General features: G+C 30.6%; 2 protein-coding genes across 2 annotated transcripts in view; one reads left to right on the forward strand and one right to left on the reverse strand.

The window, feature by feature from the left end:
- LOC134715506 (phosphatidylinositide phosphatase SAC2-like) overlaps positions 1-22432 on the reverse strand; it is a 216434-nt gene that overhangs the window by 105037 nt on the left and 88965 nt on the right. The gene's annotated exons all lie outside the window — the stretch shown is intronic.
- Positions 4018-22432, forward strand: part of LOC134715508 (octopamine receptor 2-like) — a 39394-nt gene continuing 20979 nt past the window's right edge. The window contains exon 1 of the mRNA XM_063577714.1: positions 4018-4164. The gene's annotated coding sequence lies outside the window, so the exon portion shown is untranslated. The remainder of the gene's footprint in view (positions 4165-22432) is intronic.

The raw sequence follows: 22432 nt of genomic DNA on the forward strand, positions 1-22432 counted from the left end.
ACAATGTATAAGCTGTATTCTGAATACGAAGCTTCTATTCACAATTTTGTAATGAATTCCCCCTAACCCCACCCCCACTCTGGTAAGTGAGTTCATACTCATTTCTTATACACAAATGAAGAATAGTTAACGGTATAAAACTGTATACATTGGAAAAGATAGAAGTGGAAATATGTCTGCATTTGTGGGATCCCTTATAGCTTGCTGTTTGATGTGAGCCAAGGCCCCGTTTCGAAGACCGTACTTTGACCTTTAATGGTTTACTTTTTCAAATTGTGACATCGATGCAGAGTTGTCTCATTGACACTCATACCACATCTTTTTATATCTATATCTATATTTCAGAAATATATTTGAAAAATACATAGAAATACATTTTTTTATCTGTTAGTTACTAGACTTTTCAACATTCACAGATATCTTCGTTCGAAGCATTTCGTTATTTCATGAATGTTCATAGGTTATGTCTGTTTACACTTAACTTGCATATTTAGGATAAAAGGGTTATTAATACTTTTTTATGCAATGCAAGTGCCAGCAGACTTTTAATGAGACAAAATTTTGATTGACATAAAGTGTAACGCCTAATGTTTTACATAGTAGCCAATACATGTTCAACATGTTTTATAAATAAATGATATTAGCAATGAATTACGTTTCATATTGAGACAGACATTCAGCCATGTCGCTGAGAAGTGGTTTAGATGATCGTTGAAGAATTCAGAGGGCGTGTGTAACTTTACTCTCATTCTATCGAATAAAGATTAACTCCTAGGTCTAGCACGTGGAACAACTTCTATGAGAGTGAAGACCGTTCATTTCGTTCCATATATTCAACACAACACAAATTTATTCAATATTATGAATAAAATTGAGAAAGGAAATGGGGAATGTGTCAAATCGACAACAACCCGAACATAGAGCAGACAACAGCCGAAGGCCACCAATCGGTCTTCAATGCAGCGAGAACGTCCCGCACCCGTAGTTGTCCTTCAGCTGGCCCAAAAGAATATGTATATTATACTAGTACAGTGATAATGGACGTCATACTAAAATCCGAATTATACACAAGAAACTAAAAAAATAAACAAAACATGATTTTGTCTTAGTTATAATTTTGTAAATCATCGATGCACATTAACATAACTCTTTGATCAGAAAATCAACTGAAAAATGTTTTATAAGAACACTTTTGGAATTAATGTAAGACTATTCAAGTTAAATCCGTTTACATGTAAAATTCATTAAAGACAGGTTGTAAAGATTTTCCCATAGAAATCAAATTACAGTTCTAATATAACAAATCAAGCAATAAAATTCAACTTCCGATATTCGTAGATGTCGCAACCCGTGAAATCAAAAGCAAAATAATGCTTTTATAGTGATTCAGAATCGTTGCAAGGTAATTCTAATTTTGAATAACCTTTCGAGTTAACTCCGTGATTTATCTAACTCAGTTTGATACAGGTCTTTACTGCCATTAAGATGAGTCTTTAAAATTAATGTATTTTCTTGATTTATAGTTTCAATGGCAAAAGTTGTAAAAAAAATTCTATCCAAACCAACTTGTTTACTAAAACAGCTGAGCAGCTAAAAGCATTTTTCAAGATCCATTTTAATTAATCATCAAATGCAAAATTAGGAAATCCATTTCAGACAGACATGTTTACAATGTACTAATTTAGAACATTTAAACAATAATATAGCTAGATAGCCCATACGAAGTTTTCCATACCAGAGAAATAGGTAAGAAACACAAAAACATTTCAACAATCAACTTTTTCAATTTTCAAAATGCTTGACCCTATAGTCTTTTCCTCCTTAAACTCACAAAGATACCTCTAGCTGAAGATTGAACTGTTTACATTGTACATATATTACAACAACAAAAATGGACCACGAAATCGCAATTTTGAAACCAACAACGTTATCTTAGTTCTGTCAATTTAAACTGAGGGAGCTTAGTATATGTTTTAAAATAAAATAATATTGTTCTATAAAACAAATAACATCTACCTTTCACAGAAGTATCATATTATTAACTTAAAGAAAGATTGAAATAAAATGGCAGGCTTTGATCTATGAAAAGAATAGTCAACGTTAACCTTGCGTTTCAACTGTCCGATTATATCATATGATTTTAATGTTATGATTGAATTGTTCCTTCAAAAGATTTACGAACCACTACTAGTAAATGAATTTTAGCATCATACAGCTATTTTAATCTTAACACCATCTAAAATGTTATGTTCAGTTTAGAAGTAATTATTTTGCATTATCTGCTGCGGTAAATTCAGTTCCGTTCAAATACTTTGCTTACAGTCAACTTAGTTTTGTTCAGAAGCTTTTCAAACAATTCAGTATGACGCCAATGTGTATAGCTGGTAGATATCTAATGAACAGTCTGAATATAGTCTGAATTTAATTATATAATAATTTATTGTTCAGTCTTTTATAACAATGTGAACTGTTCAGATCAAAATGATCGTTTCAAACAATATGTTGACTACTAGTGGACGGATATGTCCCACTTGGTAGAGCCATAATCCAATCATTTTACTTTTATTGTAACTTTATCTAATGCTACTTTTTCTGTATATTTCTGTTGAGTATTTTTGGACTGGTGTTTGTCTTTTTATTGTTTGCTTTTTAATGACAGGGAGTTTTCTGTATTTTCTAACTTGCGCTTTTATAGTCAACCTGGCCTGTTTATACTGGGTCGATGCCACTGCTGGTGAACGTTTCTTCCCCGAGGGTATCACCAGCCCAGTAGTCAGCAATTCGGTGTTGACATGAATATCATTTATGTGTTTCTTTTTTATAAATTTCCTGTGACAAAACTTTAAATTTTTCGAAAAACTAAGGATGTTCTTATCCCAGGAATAGATTACATAAGCCGTATTCGGCACAATGTTTGGGAACTTTGGGTCCTCGATGCTCTTCAACTTTATATTCTTTGGCTTTACAACTATTTTGACATGAGCGTCACTGATGAGTCTTATGAAGACGAAACACGCGTCTGGCGTATTAAATTATAATCCTGGTACCTTTGACAACTAATTATATAAATTGATGTAAACATGAACCATATGCATTATTTATTTCGCGTATGACTTCAGTATCACTTTCTTCGGGCATATTTGAAGTCAATTGGTTATAGATCTAATTCAAAGAACAAAACTACATGATAACCTGCTAATTCAAATTGATGGAGAGCTTAGCACCATAACTATGAAAGAAAAAAGTAAGAATCGTCAATATCGAACGTAACATCCTTAATTGACAAGATGCAACATATACATATTTGTACTCATCGGTTATTGCACGACAAATACAGGAATAACGTTTCTTTATTCAAGAAACAATGTCCATGACTCATGAAAGACATAAAAATAAAAATCGTCAATTTCAAACTTTAAACTAATAATCGATTTACTACTTTAGCCTTTTTTACCCATCGGAAACCCCGGTTTTAAAACAATTTTGGTTCTTTCAAAATACTTGTATATCAAATTGAAATCGAAGTTAGGAATCTCATAAAACGAATAGTATATGTATCATCTGCAGGATAAATAATTTATTTGTTATGATTCGCGGAAAGTAAAATGTAAGGTATTTTAAACTGTCAATTTATTTAAAAACTGGAAGATATTATATATTGTTTTGACAGGTATAAAACGTGCATTATATGTTCAACAAAAATATTTTTGATCAATATAAAACCGATTATTCTATCAAACATGTTATTTGCTTTGAACAAAAAAATGACAAACAACTATCAAGCTGTTGTTATAAAAATTCGTTTTCGTTAAAAAAAAATCAAAGCGTAAAAAAACAATAAAAGTGTAATTTTATAAACATGTATTTGCTACATAAAGTATCAATTGAATCTTTTGTCCAGATGTTTACTTAAATGACCATGTTAACACACCTGATTGGTGGAGAATCAATTTCATTGTAAATGGGTGTAGATTTCATAATTATGGATAGTTGTATTGATCTTGATGATAATCTTGTTCATTTCAGCACTACAATCACTGCAGAACTTATCTGAGGACAATTATACATATCTCTTACTGCTATAATTATCGTAAGATTTGAAGAGGAATAGAGCAAATTTGCTGGAGGAAGAAAATCATAATTATAATCTCGTATTTTACAAAAGTAAGTACAAATAAATTATTAATAATTTGTAACTGGTTTTTATCAGAAGGAAATAAAGTTAATCATTCTCGTTAAAATTGAAATTGTCAATAAATTGTTCTGTGTTCCCTGATTTTCCAAAATTATTTGCCAAGACTGTAATAAATCCATGTGTTGCTTTTGTTAAAGGTTTGAATTTTCATAGCAAAATGCAATTAAATTTATACTTATATATATTTTACTCATTCATGTTTTCCTGTCAATTGATTTTTCTTCTCTCAAAGAACCACAGAAGAACATGCGATGGAGCGCATACACGCGAGACCACAATCCCATGACATACAAAAGATACCAAACAATGGTATCGCTTTAATTGCTGCTTTTCACCAATTTTTCTCACTCGTGTCTATATTAAAATTGTTTTCCTTTATATATCTAAAGATGTATATCATATATATAGTTGAAACCATTTTTCTTTTAATTTCATAATTGTGTAGATGGTCCTTAAAAAGACATACCGATTAAAAATAATCAACTACTGTAACAAAGACTTTTGTCTATAAATCATTGCGTCGCACGGTCGGTTATAAAATATACAATATATTCATGTGGTTGAATGTTTTATTTGTATATTATTTTGAAAGCTGTTGTTCTATTTTGTTCCGTTTCGGTAATTTGATGAAGTTCTGATTTAGGGTTATAAGAAAAAAAAAGGAGAACGATCGTCACGAGCAGATAATTCTTATCTAGGGTTTTATAATTATTGTGTGTTATCCCTGGTTTAAGCTGCCACCAGGTTGTTAACTTCATATCAAATCAGATGTACTCGTATCCTGAAAAACACTTACGATAACTTCAGTTGAAATGTACTCTCAATAATGCATTAGTAAATTTAGGATCCATAAAATTTCGCGATTCGTTCACACGAACCACGGTGTATAACCCATTAATCTGGAAAGTCTATTTCATCTATATTGATTTTTCTATATTGTTCAACTATCTACAAGAACTGATCTTTTCCTATCGTTGAAAAAAAAGTCGGAAGTCTTTGATATGAATGATTTACTACCTAAATGTCATCAAGTTTTATCATAAGACCGTTGTAAGCCGATAACAGCTACTATTCACAAATGCCAACTATTTCGTAACTCTTTAAACAGATAGAGATGGACATTGAAACTTCCTTCTCATAAATTCTCATGCAAAATTTGTTCTGTCTGCTAGGCCCGGAAATCTGACGTCAGAGCTAACCCAAATGATAAACGGACATGACAGAATTCGAGAACTGATTAAAGGAAATTTGTAAAGCTTGCTCAGGATGGCAGATTCAGCAAATACAATAATACTAAACTTACATTTGAAATCGATTGGTTTTATTTCAAAACAAATTGTTTCAAACTGTTCTTTATTTTACGTAATTGAATAAATTGAGAACTGAACAATTTGACATGACACCATTTCTCACTAGCCATCGTGTATACGCTAATGTGAATCAATGCAAAATACTAGGCACTCGTTAGCTACATTAAGACTAACATTTTGTTGTGTTTTGATACATAAGTGTCTGAAATTTATGATTATTAAAAATTAAAAGAAACATATGAAACTAGCATTTTCGTGTGTTCTGTTTTACTATTCAAATTTATAGTAGTTCATGTTTTCTTTTGTATGTAGTATATTTGTTTGTTAATTGTTGAAGGATATATAACAGTATATTTGTTTTGAGCACAATTATACAAAAGTTTTCCTAAATACAATAGTTTCGGTATTCTAGCACTAGATCGGTAGCGCTGCTAGTTGCCTGGGATCTATAGGGTACTACTAGCCAGTTCATGGATGTGTGAACATGATTTTAATTGACAAAAGTTATAATTCATAAAACAAAATGTGGGGATCATACATATTTGGCAGTAAACTACAAAACAGGTAGTTCTCATACAATCATTTTATTAGTGTAATACTATCAGTGTATAATATGGAAATAGAGAAAAGAGCTACTAAAGCCAAACTCGTACACATTTTAAATTATACAACCGGTTATAACTGTTTAATTCAAATTTTACCTGGAGCTAATAAAAACAATATGATAGCTTTTAATATTGATAAGATGAAACAGCTTGTTTCAGGAAACTTTACCTTTGATTTACCTCGGCAATCGTGGTTTCAACAGCTGATATTTGTTTAAACAGCTCTTAAAAAAAAAATATCAACCCTGGCCACTTGCAAAAAATCAAATTAACAATTATTTGCGACTATCATGGATGAAAAGTAAATTAGAAGTCGATCAATTAAATGTACATGCAGATTAAAATCAGTTTTGGTATCCTAAGAAACTTAACAACATTCTTAATATATTTGGTACAAAGATTTTCAATTTATCAACATTTTTTCCGGTTCAAGATTTTCCCAGATTGTAAAAATCGAAAAACATATCAATGATTGACTTTCATCCCAATCAGTCAATAAAATGTAAAACTGTATTCCACACCTTATCTCCTACTCCTTCATAGTGTGATTACGAAAGGTTTATGTTATATTTAATGGAAAACGTGGATTATATAAAAATCTTTGGCACTATAAACATCACCACATTTTACTAAATATGGAATATATTAATGTCGAGTTGTGCACATATAAATCGTATCATCTAAACTCAGCAATAAAATCTACCATCCTAATGTGTTAATGCACGAAATATACAACTTCATTGATAGTAAGACCAGTTAACAACCTATTAATATTGTTTTTATTTATCGGTAACGACTGCTTATCCAATATAATGCTGTGTTATAACAGCCTTCAAAAGAATTCCTTGCATGTTTCATATAAACAGTATTTAGCCTACAAGACCTTATCGTGAACTGCATGCGAAATCTTCTTATCGATTTGGATAATGACCAGGGTCATTGACTAACTCATGACAAATACATTCCAATTTTAAGATGAAAAACAAATGGGTATGCAAGGTGACTTAAATATCATTATTTCAAGGAAACGAGTTAATATTATAACATGATTACTTTAGTTTAAATATATTGATGTAAAATGGATTGGCAAACAAGTTATCGCAACTCTTTCCATATAGACAATGATTAGACTGATGAGTCTTATGTAGACGAAAAGCCCGTCTTGTGTATTAAATCATAATCCTGGTACCTTTGATAATAATTACCACCAATATTTTAACTTCCATTAAGAAACAGTATTTTGTACATTACAAATACAATCAGCATAAGTTACAGCTTTGACTGTATTTTAAAAATGTTCCAGCAACATCTGTTGCACATGTCCATCTTTACAGTAGTAACTTTAACTAACTTATATCACCCACATTGTATTTATTTTAACGATTTTGACTATCACTGAATTGAATTCATAATCGACTTCTTCTATTGGTATTATATATGAATGAGGAAAGGATTTGTTGTTAACTAGTTGAATCAACAGCTATTGATTGATAAGTACTATAAAATCGCCTACAGTAAGGCTATTATAACGGATGACGACCCTTCAACATATGGTAAACTGAAAAGCACTGTTAAAAATAATTCCATACGAATAAAGTGATAGGTAATGTATTGTACCAGTCACAATTTCCCGGTATAACAATATCTGAGTATGGAGTAGGACAAAATTTAATTCCATATAGCGTTTTTTTTTTTCGCGGGGGGGGGGGGGGGGGGGGGGTAAATTTTCGCTTATTATGTTGATAGAACAAAACGCCGAAACAAATTCCGCCAATTCAAAAGTGCAAACACCAAATTAATAACTACCAAAATATTTCGTATGCATTAGTCAATGAAAAATCGCGAAACTTTAAACCCGCTAACCATGAGTAAAACACAGCAGTATATAATGTACATTTTACTAGCATACGAATCATTTGAATTATAGTACAATGCAATGAGAGAAAATGCCCCAATTCATATGATTTTAAATGAATAAGATTTTATATAGGTTGTTTGGTTTATCTTATGAATATTACACGGGAGATGTTTTAAGTGATATTGTTTGAGGGTTGATTTGTGTTGTGCATGCTAAAAAATATGTCTCGAAGACATTCAGCTGCATTTAAAATTAATATAATTATACGTAACATTATGCGTTAAAAGCTTTGTATGTGGGTTTTTATTTTCATTAGTTGGAATTTTGCAACATTTTGTATTAAAACTTAAAAATATGATACCAAAAAAGTAATTTTGAGTTTAAATATCAACTCCTACGCCAAAATATGCATTTTTGTTACATTTAGAAGAAAATTCAAATAAGTGATATCAATTCACAATTAAAAAAGTAATTTAATTTTAAACGATGGAATAATTAAGAAATGGATGGTTCGAAAAGAATGTTAAGTAGATCGTAGATACAATATTAAGTGTTCTTCTAAATAAGCAACAGAAAAAGAAAAGAACATTTGAAAGAATAATCTCTGTTTTTTTCAAACCAATCATCGCTATGTAATTTTTAAAGGAATGATCTCTTTGGCAAATTAAGTACTTTTAGCATCTTTTATGTAAAAACGAGCATTCTTTACATGAAAACGCATCATTGTGTTCCTATTAGCCAGTATTTATATCGCCTGTAATATCAGAGTTCGAGGCGTTGTTTTTTAATTATCTTTCTCTTATTTTACTTTCTTACTATATTTATTTTACATTTCAATAAGGTAAATATGAAAGAAAGCATTTATTTTTGAATATGACTATCCAAATTAAAGGCGAAAGCCTGGTATTCCCCGTTTAATTTATTCAGTTTGTTTAGACTTAGACTAGAATTTGACACATGATATAGACCCTCAAAATATAAAATTCGTATTGAGTTAAGTCTCCAAGGGAATTTATATTCCATAACTCTCCGAAAGTAATATACTTCTTCCATTATAAGACCTAGTATGACAGAAGAATAAAATTAGCAATAAAAAATCTTTAGTTTAGACACGAATCACAATCAAGCAACTATCCAAAAGATTTATACATCAAAAAGATCACCAAAGATCAAATGCTTTATATCATGTTCTTTTCAATAAGCCAAAGCGTTATATTGTAAGTTTCCGTGTTAACAATTTATAATTAATTTTGACTATTGACGATTGCCATCTTAATGTTACACATACAACCTATATACATATCAAAGATGCCATTGTCAGTTTCAGAAAAATACATTATGATTGGCAATAATTCGATGTTTTTTTCTTCTGGAAATGGTTGTAAATTGTAATGAATTGTGACTAATTACATATCTTCAAAACATTTTTCTAACGTAAACATGTGATACGCTTCTCATTATACCTATTACTTTGAGTAAACATCGATAAAAAATGAACACACATTTACAAAGAGTGATTAATCTTGGGTGGAAGCAATATCATCGCCCGTTTTCGAACTTAAAACACTTTTTATGTTCTGAAATGAACTTTTGTAAAAAAAAAAAAAAAAAAGCTATGAAAGTGACACATTGCTGCAGTGATGAAAGACTGCAAATTCTGTATTGCCAATAATTATATCATCATTAAGAAAGTAAAATGATTTTTTTCAAAACATTTTACCTGAGAACAATAGGATACTTTTTCTTTAGATAAGTTATCCCTTTAGGGTTTGTACATACAAGATTTTTAATCCACAAACTTCAAATAATTTTTGACCGCTCATATGCTGCATCACCGGACAGTTGACAATGCAACCTTAAAACGATCAAAACCAATCCGTACTTGGTTAAAAATATTGGATATTTGTTTGAAAAGATATACAAATACCAAAATTGCATTAACATTAATAAATTTATAACTGCTGTGACGTAGTGACATCAAAATCATTTTATTCTTCCATTCTCAAGGAGACGTTGTACAAATTCTTATGTTATGATCTAGTTTAAGGTTTTATATGTCATGAAACCAAAATTTTAACATCTTAACCAACGCACGTTGTTCATAATTTTTTTTTATTAAGATAAGTTTTGATAGTGCAACTGGGCTACTAAAACAAGTGTAAAACTGCGTGAGGAACATTGTTCTGTACTTTAAAATCTCTTTGGCTGGAAAACATACTGTGATCCTCAGAATGCCAAAAGAATATGATAACTTAATTATATCAGATCTGTATTGCAAACGATGTCAATACTGTGGTGCTTTAGATTTGCATTATAGTGATATTGGACGTCAAAATCTAAAAATGTAATCTTTTGTATATGAATAATTCTGAAACTTTAAAAATTGCGTTGCATCAAAGATATTCTAAACATTTCTAAAACAATATACGTTCACTTGCCAAGTTTTAATCCTTTTAAGTTGGACCACTAACCCAGTGCTTCATTGGTACTTTCCATAGAAATAAATTGCTAACGAGATTAATCCTATGTAATGGTTCGAATGGTTCGTTCTTTCTGTCATGCTAAGCCAATACACAGAAAATAGCGCTAAAATACAGTCATTACATTATAAGAGCTAAAAGTAATCAACTTTGTCATAAATATAGATAAAAGAATGTCATTGTCATTCAAACAAAGGATAATACCACTAACGTCATTTATGGATTGAGGGAATTACTTCACTTCGGAGAAATTACTTTGAAGAGGTTCCTCAACGGCTATATTCCTTTTACAAAATAGAATATCATAATGTTTTTAGCAAATCTGCATCTATATAGAATTTGCACCAAAAGGCAATAAAATTATTCCCAAATTAAAACATTTAAACTTTTAATGAGATCAATCGCTAGAAGATCCCTTATTGAAACCTTGTTTGTACAATATATTTCATGACGATGCTGTCAGCAATTTTACTATCAGTTGCACTTGATGATGATTTCATACTACTTTTGCCCACAATTAGATTGCATTCCGATAAAATATAATTCATGTGTTGTAAAGAGATTCGATTTCGTGCGGTGCAGCTTAATTCTTCTAAATAAATATCATTAGTGAAAGTGTGACATTTCCTCACACAAGTCACAATAAAACAGAATTAAATTTCATTGCTGTCGTTGAATATCTGAAAAAAAAAGTATAGCGAATTCATTTGTATAGGATCATGCTATATAAATCACTGATCTGCTAAAGTGAAGTAATATATATAAAAAAATCAGGGCTTAGGAAGTGAGAGCGAGTTCTTTCTAGACAAAACACATTAGAAAACTACAATTACAATAGGATTTACAACAGCATAAAACTCCTTAAAGGACCTTTACAGAATATAAGAAATTATTATAAATTAAGGAATGTATCTCCCTCATGCAAAGCTCTGATTCCTTTCACAGATTTGGCTATACTTTTTGGACCTTTTGGATTATAGCTCTTCTTCTTTTATATAAACTTTGGATTTCAAATATTTTGGCCACGAGCATCACTGAAGAGACATGTATTGTCGAAATGCGCATCTGGTGCAAGAAAATTGGTACCGTTAATTTTATTACAGAACAGCAAACAAACAAAAAACCCGTGTAATGTCTACTTTCCATGAGACATTTGCTACCACAGGTGCTTCTTTAGGTTTAGTGCTATAACTTCAACTTCCAAAACAAGGTTGTCGGCTCTCCGAAACATTCCGAAGTGCTTCTTGCAATTGATTGCCGAGTTTATGAACTACGGTCCTTAATTGTAAGGTGCTTTAATTATCGTACTGAATTTACATTGTAGTACCAAACAAAATTAATGTATCATTTAAATCATGCCAGGATGGAGATTGTCTACTGACCAGATATGACCAACCAACTTTGATCAGCAACAATACAAATCAGTGATATCAAAATTCAAACCCGCAAATAAACACAAAACATTAAATTTTCGCGGATAACACGTGTTTCAGGAATAACTTTCATCAAACGCGTAAGTGACCAAAAGATTTGAAAGTCAAAAACTTGCATGTTTAAAAGAAGCATAAATACCAAAATGATCTACTTTGAACAGTCAAACGTTTGAACTTTGTCTAAAAGGTTAGTCCTATGGTTAAGTTGTTGTCTTTTTGACACATTCCCCATTTCCATACTCAAGTTTAGTTCTGAAGTACTAGAAGTGTGTCAGAATCTACAAGACAAAAAAAAAAAACAAAAAAAAAAAACACGAAAGAAAAATATATACAACCTGGTGTATAATAAATTCCATCTCATGTAAATTTGCTAATGGATTCCATGATCAGCTTTGTAGAAATATATCGTAACTATCATTCCAGATGTAAGCACGTACAATGACTTAAAGTCATTTGGACAAAAAGTATTAATACTTATGTATGTCCTGCTGGCTAGTAACCTCTCTCGCTTGTTTTTTTTACACATGATGATAGTTGTTGTTATCTCTGTAACGATGTTATACAGTAATGCTTTACAAGAAAAAAGAAATAGATACGGTACATCCGTACTTTGGTGTCGTGACCGAATAAACATAAAATCATACAAATTAACATCGTCATACCTAGCTTTTTATACGGAAAGAAAGTATGTTAGCAAATTATGAATTTCTCATGAATCTTGTAGAAAAAAAAATCACTAATGTGATTATGTGTACATCATAAGATTTATCACTGATAGTCGTTTAACTTTGACATGATTCAAAGTTTGAGGTAATTCTAACAATAAATGATTACATAGTTAAATTGAATTCAAAGGCAAATGAAATTAGATAAAAGCACTTAAATATTTTGATACAAATTCGATTTCTATAAATCAACTAGCTTAAAACAAAAACCGATGATTTTCATCTGGTTAAATTCGATTTTTTCGTTTGAGTACTATTTAGATTAAATCACGGAGAAGATTCCGGTGCACGTTCAGCAGTAATTAGTAAAAAGCCGTTACATGACAAACGGACAGATGTTTCTGTCATAAAATAGTTTTAACTTTAAAACATCAAACAAACATTGCAGAGTCTTATATATTGGTATTGTGATCGGATTCTAACAGCATTTTTCAAACTGAAGAAATTAATTTTCATGACATATCACGAAATATCCACGTACACTTATAATATTAATCGTGGTAAAATAGACTATTGACGAAAGGGCCATCGCAAGTGTGTCGAAAGAAAATAGAAAATTATGAAAAAAAAATAAAAAGACAAAAGACAATTAATTCCGAGACGAGACGGATACTGCATTTGTTTAGAAAGTTGAGTTGCAACTCTTTTTTGCTTAGTTGACTCTATATGATTTAGTTTATTATTTCTAGCCCTCTGGTTATAACGTTAGCGTTCAACATTCAACTAATGAAACTATTTGAAAAATACATATCCATTGAAGAAAAGTTTTACTTTGATCTACTTCATTTTTGTTTCAAAAGATATATGCCAACACAATTCATGGTGATACATTTACTACTGTAAAATAATAATTCAAAACCATACTTTTTTATTTGTATGGATGGAGTCAGCTGCTCTAAGTATAAAGCAAACGCACATTAGCAAGCATCAGTATAGATAAATGTGGGCTATGATAATTGCTTTTAAAAAGTTTTTATATCTAACATCATTATAATGTTCTTTGAAGACCTTCAATACTATTATGTTTTATGACCGCAACGAACATACAAATTATATTTAATTCAAACCTTTTGACCCCGCTTTTACTCGATAATGACATTGTACTTGAAACGATGTGCAACTTATAATAGGTAACAAACTTAACGAAAAAAAACGCACTCGCGATGCATTGTTGTATGAAGAATAAAGTGAAAAATAGTTATTCTATTACAAAAAACGACAATAGAGCTGAAAGTTATATGCAGTCCAAGTACCTCAAATTGATCTAAAATACAACTTATAAATCTCTGCCTAAAATAAAAGGATATATACATTAGATATTACAGATTCGTTGTTAATATGCCTTACGCAAAATTTCAAGAAAAATATAAAGATGAAATTTAGCAATATAATATGCTCCTAAATCCTGTTACAGAGATCCTGTCCTCTTACTGAATAATTCGAAGTCGAGTGACTATTTTGTTTACTTCTATCCCAGTATCTTTAATGAGTTTTTATTGAACTTGACCTGAATGATACTTCAAGTACAGTTAGGTTTACGTCATATCTTGACTTTAATCTAGGAAAATGACATTGAGAGTCAAAACAGACCTATTTTTGCAACATGAGATAATTTCCACTTTCACAAAGATATTGAACCAACGGTAAAGATGAAGTAATCTTTTCCAAGGTTTTGTAGACAAAATCAATCCTGATTTGGTTGATCCATATTGAATACCTGTGTCCCAAATTAAATCAATCCCGTCATTCTCATCTTTTAAATATAATTAGTATGACAACACACATGAATCACAGGAAGACTATTGAACTTTAGTGGAACACCCATCTACCCCTCCATTGCACAAAGCAGCAGTTGTCTTTTCTTTAAAATGCTTGAGAAAAGTTGTATATGCAATTATATTACAAAGTGATGAAGAATAGACATATTGGAAAATCAGAACAAAAAAAAAAGTTTCAAAGGTTGGGTTAATGATAAAGAAATGATGATGATGAGGACGAAAGACACTAATATCCTTATATAACCATTTTTGAACTTATGCCAGAGCGTACAATATTTGATGAAAGTTTTTACACGGTAAATAACTTACGTTATTCAATGTGATAAAAAGACAAGCACGCATTGTGTATATGTTAGACTCGGGGGTATAATCAGCTACGTAGTTAGCACTTCGGTATTAATCTTATTTATAACATACCTTTTTCCAATTATCTATTCATGAATGTAAAAATTATTACTAAGGTTTCAATTCCCTTAGGCAAAGATGATCGATGTTTTTGGCTATTTTTTGTGTCCTTATTGGTCTTATTCCTCCTCACGGTTTCAAGTATTCAAACATTTTTTGTTCATATGTTTGGCTTTGAGAGTTCATAATGAAGATGAATCCAGAAAAGCGACGTTGACGACATTAAAATATACTTTTGTATAGCAATACTGAGATATATACATATCTCTATACCTTATATATACTTATTATGTTTAGGCTATGAAAGGGCATCATTTTGAAATGAGTTTTACTTCCTTTTTTTTGAATCATTGAATTACTTAGTATTGAATTGTAATATAAAAAAAATCGACGGGTTATTCCTTTGATACCTTTAACAATTTAACAAATTAATGAAGAAAGAAGATATATATTATCGAATAATAGTTTCATAGTAATAACAAGTTATGATATAATGTTACTAAAAGGTTGTAATTACAAAAAATATGAAATTGCAGACACTATGTTATCGACACAGCCAAAAATATAACGGTTTTTACTAGATTGGGAAAATATCTAACCGATTCCTTACTAATATATATCTCACCGATCCCTTATCAATAAAATTATATCTACATCAAAATCAAATATATCTGAAATAAATTTTGATTTCCCATTAGCTGTGTTATATGTCATATGTAATTTGCAGTTTGGAAAATGCAGTAAAAACATGCATATTGTAAAATATTGTTTTGACGTTTGTTCCATTGCCTTTATTTGGATTCAACGTCAAGAATGTTTGAATGTATAGTTATGCTGACCTACAAGAAAATTGTACAAGATATTTAGAAATAATCGCCAAATTTACAACACAAATTACAAAACAAAGAACAAAATGAACGATATTTGTATCTAATCTTCACTATTTATGTGGTTATTTTCTCCATATACAGGCATATTAATCATAAAAGTTGTAACAAGGCGTCAGACTTGGCGACACTTTGCAAGATAAGAGATTAATTCATATGAAAAAATAACGTTAAAGTCACATAATACATCAAATTTCGTTTATAAAATATAATAACAAAGAGAAATATTATCATGTGCACCAACTATAAACCCTAAAGGATAGAAATATTATAATTGTAAATGAGATAAAGATTGTTTATAGCTTGGAACTGGAAATATTCTCCGTCCGAACAATGTTAAAAGCATCTAGGTGAACTGAGTACATTTAGTATGCAGTGACCAACGGAATTGGCATTGTTGCCATGTAGGTTTTTTAGCGATTTTTTATTTTGTCGAAGTCTACGTTGTCATTGGAAAAAGGAGGAAAATTAACTTATAAGACAACAGTAAAAGAAAGAAAAGAAACATCTATGACGTCTTAAATTTGGAAAACAATTAATTACGGGAAAAATAAACATTAGTTAGGATTACACTGACAACTGGAAGGAAAGAACCACATGTGATATAGAAAAAATCACGCATTCACTGTTCATGTTTTGACTTCCATATAGAGTTCAGTGGACGATGCACTATTTAAAAAAAATCTGTTTTTTTTATACATATGATCATGATTGCCCCTGTTATATTCTTATTCTTTTACAATATCAAATAATCTTGAATAGTAATTGAATCAAAGACCAACCGCTTACATCAGAAGAGAGAAATGATAAAAATCAAAGGGTTTACGTATGTTATCGCAATTCTTATTTACAAACCAATCCAACGGTGCTAGAGGAAACATTACTTCATTAACAAATCATCAACTTAATTATAAAGAGTGAGTTTGACGATTGCCACTATAGATACCATCTTCTTGTCTATTTGAGAATATGATTCATGTTTAACGCCGTACAGTGAACTATAGTTGTTAATTTTCGTGTCAATTTGTCTCTTAAGGAGAGTTGTCTAATTGGCAATCATACCACATCTTCTTATTTTATTATTTATAAAACATAAACATGATTTATTTTGGAAACATAGTTATGATGATATCAATTGGTACAGTACTTGCATTCATTTAATCAATAAACATGTAATAAGCAAAACAGTAAACTTCGAAATTGGAAAGTCAAACATGACAAAGCAAAACGCTCGACTTTTTCAATAAATAGGGGGAAAACTGTCATATTTCTTACTTGGTACAATATGTTACTAAATTCACAAATGTAATCCTCTCTATTTGTATTCTTATTACTTCTACATAAAGTTAACATGAAAGTGACAATATATTTAAAAGAAAGACACATGTATTATAGATAATTCTGTCATAACTTGGGAATGTGACCAGTATACATATAACTGAATTGCGGTAGAATTGAAATCTATGGAGATCCTAAATGAAGGGAGTGGTAGTACATAATTTATTTATACGTTTTAACTTTGAAAAGTTCGGGACATATGAATGATTGAAAATATGCCGCACACCCCTATATTTTGACCTTTGAAAAAGTAGTGTTGCATATGAGCTTTTCATTCTAGAAAATAATGTGTTTTTTTTTATTTAAAAAAAAAATCAATGTTAAAGTGGTAAAGTTTTTACCGTAAAAGACGTTCCTGTGGGAAATTGCATTGTCTGTATTTACAGAAATGCAATCTACAATAAATGCTAGAGCAGATTCTGCAAAATGTCTTGTTTATAGCTTTGTTCTAAATGTTATTTGTTTCGTAAATTGACCGATTATATACATAAGTCCTTTTTAACAAATGAATTACACTGACTTTTTAATATATCATTATATACATATATACAGTGCTTGTATGTTTCTAAATAAACACTGAGACATACTAATGAAAGTGGGAAGAGTCTGATTGCTATGTACTAATGAAAATCGCCGATTGGAATAATAATGCCGGTAAAACTCTTCTTTTTTTGTCTTGTTTTAAGTGCAGTGTTTCGCGCATAAATGTCATAACAATCATTAACGAAAATTGCACGGCATAAATAATGCAAATATTAACTTTTAGTACACGAAGACGAAAAGGGCTAATTAGCATAAACATACCTTTCAAAACCTCAAGTAAAATTGCCAAGTGAAAAAAAACCAACATCGTATTGTTTTAAAAGTACAAAAAAAATCCTTAGTGAGTCGTGACAGATGTGACATAAACTATCGACCATAAAAAAAGAAAAAAGGTTTCAGAGTTCTTTCTTTGTTTTCTACACAATCCAATGTACACTTATGCAAATTGCATCGCCATCTATAATGGTGCATATTCTTATTGAAGGGCAGGTATGTTTTAACAAACATAACTATATTTACATAACATGCATTCATTACTGATTTTTGGTAAACCATATGGTTCAATAAAAATATCATATTTAAATAACTTTATAAATTAAACGCTGATATGCCTATATGACAAAAATGCTAACAACGCTTTTGTCAAAATGTTCTAAAATTTAATGCAAAATATGTCGGAAAGGTTGTTGTTAAAACTTACTTTTCTTTACCTGCACTGTGGGATACATTATTCCCTTAGAATATTAAGTTTGAGAACTTTAACAATATAAGAAATTTGAACTAAATGCTGAATCTGTCTCGTCAAATCAATTTAATTCCAATGAGACACATCCTGTTTTTAAGAAAGCTATTATCACTAAACAAGAAGCTTTATGAACTGTTCATGTGAAATAAACCCTAGTACGTATATAGGTTCGTCACAAAACTTCCATTAGAAAGAGTAAAATGAAGTAGATGTTATTTCTGTCAAATCTTTAAATATCTGTTAAAAAATCCAAAATCTTTGACATTTACCGTACATTAGATTGATTGTCAAACTCAAAGTAGAATAGATGTCTATGACTCGAAATTTATTACAAGTACGAGAAAGTCTGTGGAACTTGAAAAGTACCGACGCTTATTAGGACCTACATTATAAATGACAGTTAAATGTATTATGTGTAGTCGAATATCAAAAGGGATATTGATGAACCATATTCCAGTTGCTATAGCAGATGCAAACACATACCAAGATGTGTGAATTCTATTAGTCAAAATTCTGTTGAATGATATTTGAAAATAATATCTGCACATCAAAAAGAGATTTTAACTATATCAAATCGTTTAACAACAGTCTTTTGTGATAAAAAAAAAAGGTTAAAATCCTAATTATTTTTTTATCTATATTGCGTAATCCAAGACCTTAGAGATATTTCCAGTTGCGCATGTGTATCTCTACTCAGAGTAAATTTCTTAATTATTCTATTTTTATTTTGTCAAATATTCAAAAGCTCGACCTTTTTATCAATATCCCCTTTTTATTCCTCAAATATAACAAGGGAGACAATGTCGGTTTATCCTTATCTTCCGGAATGACATTCATCTTAATGGAGAAATGATTTATGTTTAATGAAGTATGTCTAATACCATTGACATTCTTAACATCATTCAAACAAATAAAACCAACACGTTAATCATCAGCTGATTATAACAACCCTGGTCAATGTTACAGAAAGCTGTAGACATTGTGCTTCGTTAAACAACATAACAAGCCAATTGATTTTTAATTACATCTATGTCTGAGAACTCACGCAAAATACAATAAGCAATTGAAATACTTTGATCGTGTTTTCTCTTAGAACGATTTCAAAATAATTACATGAAAGCAAATATATTGGGACACGAAAAAAAGGATCTCTGTCAGGCTTTACATAAATTTATTTGCTTACCTCAAAATTACACTTGTAAAAGAATTGTAGTCTAAACCGGTCATTTCAATATCTAAAATATCGAAATATTTTGAACTTAATAAAAAGACAAAGAATTTTCTGATTTCTTCTTGTAAATTTTCAGGCGTTCAGACAACCGGCTTGTAGTCAATCCCGTATTTTTGGTCCGTGTAACACTTATCAATTCAAAGTTTTAAAAAGTTTTGAAATTTTAGATTTTTGGAATTTTGATCAAAGTTTTAAAATATCAAAATTTCAAATTGTGTTAAAGTTTTGATATTTTGAAATTTTAACCAAATTATTAAAATATCAAAATTCTAAATATCGTTTATAAATTTGATAGTTTAGAAATTTGATCAAACTTTTAAAATACTAAACCTAACGCGCAATTTTGATTATTTCACTTTTTGAAAGTTTGATTTTTTAAATGTTTGCTTAAAATATCAAAAATATAAAGGGGCGACAAGAGGGGTACCTGTAATCACTGATGTAAACACGGCTCTGATAAGAACTATTCTTAGTTATAAATAAATAGCATGAAATATATCAAATCATTCTTTTAAAACAAAATAAATAATGAAAAGAAGAAGTCGGGTTTTTTTTATGAAACATATTAGACATCACATGGGATAACAGTATCCTGAAATTTTAAGGTTGTGCATCTATCAAAAAAAAATATAATTAAACCTATTTAAACCGGAATCAACTACGGTGATTTAAATCTCTTATATAAGGTTATGGTTTGAGATAAATAATTCAAAGCTATTTTGTGTTCCCAGTGCCCAACATTAAGAAGTATCAGTGAAAAAATACCAACTCGCAGTAAACCATATAGTATTATTCGCCTTTTTGACGTTCCTGATGAAGGTAGATCCAGAAAAAGCGCCTCGGTGGGCTGGCATACAACTTAAAACGTTTTCCTTTCTTGTTTATCGATTGCATGATGATAATATATTGCCTTTTATGATGTATTTCAGTTCCAAGAAATGATACCAAAGGAATACTTAAATATAGCGTCGCAATAAAAGTTGTTCTAGGCGTATTGCAGCTAGCCCCTAGACAAAAAAGTGTACTGGTTCAGCGATTATAGACGTAATACTAAACTCCGAAACATAACAATGAACTCAAATCAAAATCATACAAGACTTAGAAGGACAGAGGCTCCTGGATTGTGACAGGCGCACAAATGCGGCGGGGTTTAACATGATTCGTGAGATCACAACCCTCCCCTATACCTCTAGCCAATAAAGAATGAAAAACACACAGTGATACCTACAGTAAAACGCACTTCAATAGGAAATACAAGTCCTATGTCAGAATAGGAAACAAACTAAGAAACTAATTAACATGCATGACAATGATAATAAAATAACCAAGAACTACTATACATAAGGCTAGCAGTTACTGTCATACGCCAGCTCAAGACCTCAATTAAACTAATTGAAAGGTTTTATATGTCCTCATTATGCACACTCTCTCCCTGTTGCATTTATTGCTAATTTGTTCCAGAACATTCATGAAATATTTGTCACTGGCAACAACAAAAAAACGATAATTTAAAATAGGTTGTTTACATACAAATTACGAAGAAACGTAAGATTCAACTTCCGAGGACAAAGTTGCCCTTTGGATGGAGAGTTGTCTCATTGGCACTCACACCACATCTTCCTATATCTACTTATAGATGGATTTGAATATGTTTTAACTTCACTTTGGTCAAACACCTCTTTAATTGTTTCGTTCTTATTTGCTTGAATTTCAAATTTCAGTTTCAGCGTTCCGTATGTGATTTCTTAACTTCAAATTTTGCGTTTAACATTGTACTGGTTTTTCGAGAGTGACATTGGTGTACGGCCAAAAATGGAAAAAATCCATCATGCAGCTGACAATTTGGCTTCTCTTTGCACGCCCCATTCTGACTGGGTGTACATGTGAACTTTTAGTTTGCTAAAAGTCGATTGTCGTACGATAACTTCAAATATAAATACCCAAATAACAAAATGCAAATACGTGCCAGTAATATCCTTTAATACAAAAAATCTATTCCTTTTGTTTACTATAATAAAACAGTGGTTGATTTAGAACCTATAATGGAGCTACGTGTATGATAACCAGTCCAAACGTTGTCTTTAAGGTAGCAACCATATAACTTGTAAAGTGGGGTGAGGTTGTTTTTTCGAAGCGCTAACAATTTTATTAAGTTTTTCATCGCCATTAATCAACTTGTCTGGTTCAAAATTCAACACTAAAAAGCATGGATAATTTTTCTTTTGTCTTCGTCTGGCACAGAATATTATATCATCAAATTAGGGATCAGAATACTTTAATGTACCATTATCGAAGCCCCTAGTGGTAGTATCAAGTAAAAAACAGGGACTATCTAAATATTGGTTCCCCAGACGATTACCATTTATCGCTGATAAAAACTTTTGAACACAATTTTCAACTTTCAAAATGCCGACACCTACAACTGGATAGATGGGTGCCTAATGTAGTACAGCGGCAACTATTACATAAACATGAATGCAAGTTGGGTGCTTAATGTAGTACAGCGGTAATTATTACATAAATATGAATGCTCGTGAAAATAATGTTTATGGTATACGTTTATATATGATATGAAAGGTTTTAACTTTTACAAAACCAGAGCTATACGTTGGATTTAAAAGTTTACTTTATTTGGCCTTTTCAATTTCATTTTACTTTATTTGCCTTTTTAACTTAATTTGGTTCGAGTGTCAATGATAAGTCTTTTGTAAACGAAACGCGCGTCTGGCGCAAAAACTGGCAAAATTTATATTCCGGTATCCATCTATGATGAGTTTTTGTAGATACCTTGTAACAGTATCTTGGCTCCAATTTGCTGATATTGGATCCTATTACCGTCTTAATTTCAGCGTAAAAAAGATTATATTAAAAACCTCCCATACTGTGGACTAGCACAAAT

Source organism: Mytilus trossulus, chromosome 4, assembly GCF_036588685.1.
Source record: "Mytilus trossulus isolate FHL-02 chromosome 4, PNRI_Mtr1.1.1.hap1, whole genome shotgun sequence".
NCBI lineage: Eukaryota > Metazoa > Mollusca > Bivalvia > Mytilida > Mytilidae > Mytilus > Mytilus trossulus.